This window comes from Pteropus vampyrus, unplaced genomic scaffold, assembly GCF_000151845.1.
Source record: "Pteropus vampyrus isolate Shadow unplaced genomic scaffold, Pvam_2.0 Scaffold58, whole genome shotgun sequence".
Taxonomy (NCBI): domain Eukaryota; kingdom Metazoa; phylum Chordata; class Mammalia; order Chiroptera; family Pteropodidae; genus Pteropus; species Pteropus vampyrus.
In genome coordinates, this window is record NW_011888839.1 from 10,309,247 (window position 1) to 10,314,890 (window position 5,644).

A 5,644-nucleotide genomic window follows, 5' to 3' on the forward strand; every position below is an offset into this window, starting at 1 on the left:
GTTTATTCCATTTAATATACTTCTCATCTCAGCTAATGTGTTCTCCATTTCAGACTGGTTCCTTTTTATAATTTCCATTTCCATTTTTATGTTTTTATCTCTTTGTTGAAGTTCTCACTGAATTTATCTACACTTCCCAAAAGATCATTGAGCATCTTTATAACTAGTGTTTTGAACTCTGTATCTGTTTGATTACTTGACTCCATTATACCTGGATCTCTGTTCTGTTCTTTCATATTGTTTCTGCTTCTTTGTCTTCCCAATTGGGCTGCCTTTCTGTGTCTGTTACTATGTACTAAGCAAAGCTTCTAAGTCTCCCGGTCTTATTAGTGTGGATTTGTGAAGTAGGTGTCCAGTGGCACAGTCATGAGAGGGGTTCAGCTTCAGGCCAAATTTAGCCCAAGCTTCTGCTCCTCCAGGGCCACCTGTTAAAATTCAGCAAACAATCCTCAGATATTATGCTTATAGTTGCCTCAAAAGGCCACACCAGAAACCAAGGCCAGCTGCCTCCAGTGTGAGTTTAGGCACTGCTCAGCGAGGAGCATCTGACACACTGAGGATATACCTGGATGTGACTTAGGTCGGGCCCATTGTTCCCTTTCACTTTTTCATTTGTACTATTTCAATCTGTATATACCAGTTGCTGTGGTACCACTGATACATGTTCCTTAATTCCTAAAGCTCTTAAAATTGCCAGATCTACCCAAGTTCTAGCTGCCTTTCCTCAGTGCTGGCTGGAGATATTCTTTATGCAAACACTGATTAAACTAGAGAAGTCAGAGCCATTCCTTTTTTTCCCAGAAGTTGATTATTCTTTAGGCTTTGCTGATTTCTGGTCACACTTTAATCCCTTCAGACACACACACACACACACACACACACACACACACACACACACACACAAGCAAACAAGCACACACATTACAGTTTATAATTGTTTATAATTGTAATCTTCAAGTTATTCTTCCATTACCAAAAGCCAAAACCCCCTTCCTAAACTATTTATTTTCCACATTTTTTTTAAAAAAAGCTGAATAGTAATCATAATATTTCAATAGTTTGTGGCAATTATTAATTGAGATGGTATGTATCAATAACAGCACAATGATAGGCATATTGAGTATTCAGTATGTGTTAATAGAAATTATAATAATTATATAACTCTTTGAGGATTGAATGTGGAAATATACAGCACTTTAAAATAGTGAAATATTATAGTCTCCAGATGAATTAATTTGATGATTATTTGGAAATGGAAAATATATTAAATTTAAGATTATATCACTAGTCTAGATAGTTAAATTAGTTTCTTCTGAGAATCAAACCCATTCAGATATTTGAAGTCAGTGTGCTGTATTGTGTCCTTAAAACAATTTCATTAAAGATTCCATGTACATCAACTATCGTGATATTTAAGCTAAATCCTTTGATATACTTGAGTAACAACCATCATCTCTATTTCTTCGTATTAACAAAACTGAAGGCTAAATTTTAAGTGGAAGTTTATCAAAATTATATAAAATATTTAGGCTAGTCAATTGGAGAATTTGAATAGGCATTATAATCTCTCTACTTTCTATGTCACTTCCTCTCTATTATCTTTAATAGCAATTTCAGATTCTAGGAAGCAATATTATTTTATTTTTCTGCACCAAAGAAATGATGTTAGATGGATTTGTATGTCACATTTGCAAAGCATTTTCTATTTACAATGTAACTTAGTTCTTATAATGCTTTTGTAAAGAAGTCTTTCCGCCAGTGTTTTTCTTCCTTGTACTAATGGAGATTATCATTGTAGTCTCTCTGCGTTTTTCTGTCACTGGGAATAATGAATACACATAACAAAACTACAAATTACATTTAATGGCATGCTTAAATGTGAAATAATTATTAGCTTTATAGTCATCTTGGCTCTAGTTACTGAATTTACCTTGAGAAAAATATAGAATATCTTTAGACAGAAATCATTTGGCAAGAAATTAGCAATGCTGATTTTTACACACCTAGCTTAGAATTAAAAATGAGAAGTTAAAAAAAAATAAAGGCGATTTCATCTTTTCTGTAGAAATATTCTGGGATGTACTGTCATTTTGAATTAATTTTGGGTATTTTATTCTTTACTTTTAAGACATTCTATTTTTTCTCTCTAGAAAATACGGGCTTGTTAGATAATACTTAAAAATATTTTAATAATTAAAAAAGGGTAAAGTATGTATATGCATGTATATGTCTGTAGAAATATATTACATATCATATAATTTCACATACTCACAAATGCACATTACATATAGAGACACTTATATCTTTGTTAATTCAGGCTTTTTTTTTAACACATGTCTCAATAATTACAGTAGACATGAAATTTTTATTCAAGATTTACAGCTTAACTAACTATAAGAATGTAATTGTAGAACCAAGGAGAGAGTAAAGGATTTAGGATGTTTGTGTAAGCTAGAGGGATAAAAATATTCTAGTATGTGTGTGAGCTTATGTGTGAATATGTGTTTGTCATAGGTAGACCTGGACTGAAACCCAAACTCTACCCTAAAGTAGCTATGTGAATACAGTTCATTATGCACAAAATGAGGATATTAATGACTACCATGCAGGATCAGGTGATTAAAGAAGATAAATTATTTAAGTGCCTATTTCAGTGGCTATGAAATATAGTAGATATTCAATATATTCATTTTCTATCTAACCTAAGTTCAAGTTCCACTTTTGCTCAAAAGCTTTACCTGCTAGCCTTACTTCTCAGTGAGTACTGCAATGATAAATTTCCTTAATGCCCATGCCTAGTGCAGCACTTTATTAGCAGATGCTACCAAGTATTTCCAGTTACGTATTGATATTCATCTTGTATTTCTCAGTTGAGATCGTAAGACAGAGAAGAAATTATTGAGTACAAGAATGGTTCATTATACTTTAAATATACCAGCCATTCATTCATGAGTCACATGTGTAGTGAATATTTAATCAGTTTTTTACAGTACTGACCAAAGAGTATCATAAATTTGTACAAATATAAAATTTAGGAAGATCATAGAAACTATCTAGACCAGAGGTTTGCACATAGTTTTTATAAAGGTTCAGATAGTAATTATTTTAAGCTTGGCAGACCAGGTGGTCTTGCCATAACTATTCAACTCAACCACTGTGATGGAAAGCGGCCATAGACAATACATAAACAAATGGATGCAGCTGTGTTCAAATAAAACTTTATTTATAAAAATAGACAATGAGCCACAGCTCGTCAACCCCTAATTTAATAGATCAATTTGCTCCTAAGGGATATAGACTCAGAAAAATATTTTTTCCCAAGGTGAAAACAGTCAAAAATAGCAGAATGAGAGCTAGATATACTTAGCCTCAATCTAGCTCTCTTTCAAGAAACAGCAAAGCCAAAAAAGCTAGTTGATTAAATGAGCAATGTTTTAGTATACAAATAACGTAAAATTCAAATCAATATAGTGAGTTTTTTTATGTCTTTGGAAATGACTTATTATAACTGTGTAGAACTAGAAATACCCAACTTGGCCTTTTGTTCATCGTATCAACTGAATCGGAAATAGAATGTAAATTTAATCAATCACTTGTATTCTTCAATGCTTTTTATCATAATCATTAGAAAAACTGAGCCATGTGTAATTTATTTAAGAAGGTAGAATATAAATTCGAAATTTATGGGTTAAATCATAGTTCAGAACACAAGGGTGGGCTTTCTCTGTCCTTGTCGAATTTTCTAAAAGACACAGGTGCCCAGTTTCATTGAGCTTCTGAACAAGTGAAATCCATAAAAATAAGATTGTTTGCATTCACAGGAAATAACTGGAAATAGTCTATTCATATTGAAATAGACTCCTGACTAAGATTTCTGTGCCAGCATTAAAACCCCATTCTGGAATGATTTAAGCTGCCTCGTACTGCAAAAGGACAGGCTTTACCAGTCCTGCACAGTTATATTAACTCTGCTCTTACATTAAAGATCTTAAAAATTGTATTTACAGCACACTTTAAAATTAATTTTTTATTACGAGATTTGTTTTTTCTGAATTCTGTGAAAATATTTGCAATATTTTCTTAAAAATATCTGACTATATTTAGGCATATATGGATTTACTAAAATTTTTATATCTTATAATATTGCAAGATAAGATTGTTGGCTTTATCAACACCTTTTACACAATACCTTCTAGTGAACAAATCAAAGATAGAGTTTTTAAAAATCATAGAGCAAATATAAATGATAGTGGATTTCAATTTGTATTAATCTAAATTACATATATTTTCTTTAAAAACTGGTATCCATGTGCATTCATTATATTTGACCACGCATAACAGAAGTCTAAATTGAGTTGTGTGTTAGGAGAGAGGATAATAGTCTTTAATAGTTAACAGCTCCTTCCTTTGCTGGGTCTATGATCTTGAGTGTATTATTTATCTCTATTTTTTTCCAATTTTCAGCTGGGGCTAATACAATAAGTTGTTTTTAAAGAGGAGGTTTTGTGTGATTCTACTATATGTAAGTGGCTTAGCATGGGACCTGGAACATTATACGTATTTAACAAACATTAAATACCATGGCTGTTATTAGTTCTGGGAGTCACCCTGCAAGAAGAACATAGACAAACCTGAGCCCATAACATATAACAAAAAGAGAAAAAATGTCTGAGGAATCATGTGTCATTTCCCCCATTAAATCTTGTTATTTATTTATACAATAAATATGTACCAGTCTCTCTTTTAGGTATCTGTGATACACTGATGAAGAAAACAAAATTTTTACTCACAGAGACAAACAAACACAATAAAGAATTAAATGTATAGTATTTTAGAAGGTGATAAATATATATGTATATGTGTACATACATGTGTATGCATGTATATATGTGTTATGTATATGAAAAGGTAAAGTACAATAGAGGATTTTACTGAGACTTGAGATGCTACAATATATATGGTAGGATGAACAGTAGAAAAAATGAATTTGGGACTGACTTATTGAGAAAGTGGCATTTGCAGAAACATTTAAAGAGGGTTAGAGACTTATCAAATTAGATATTTTGGGGCAAGTGCAGACCAGACAATACAGAGACTCTACAATGAGAATGTACCTAACATGTTCAAAGTTCAGCAGAGAATCCAATATGGTTGTAGAAAAATGAGTGAGGAGAGCAGTTAGGAACTAAGGTCGGAAAATAGGTATCAGATCACAAAGAAACTTGAGGTCATTGCATGATGTTGGTGTTTAATTAGAGAGATATGGAGTCATAGCAGGTTTTAGATCAGCATGATATGATCCAATTGTAGTTTAAAGAGTCAGTCTCATTGCTGTATTGATAAGAGATTGTACATGAGCAAGGAAAGAAAGAGGTAGACTGGTTAGGGGGCAATGACAGTGATACAGGCAAGAGATGACAGTGGTCAGACCAGGGGAAAGGTAGTTAGATTCTATATTAACATGGACTTTCTGATGGAATGAATGAGGAGAAAGGAGAGAGAGAAACAAGTCAAGAATGACTTGACTTCAAATTTATTGACATGAGCAACTGGGAGGATGCATTTGCTATAAAATGAGATGCAAAAAGCTGCTAGTAGAGACCGTTTTTAAGAGGGTCAGAGAGAATTCTCTTTAAGCCATGCT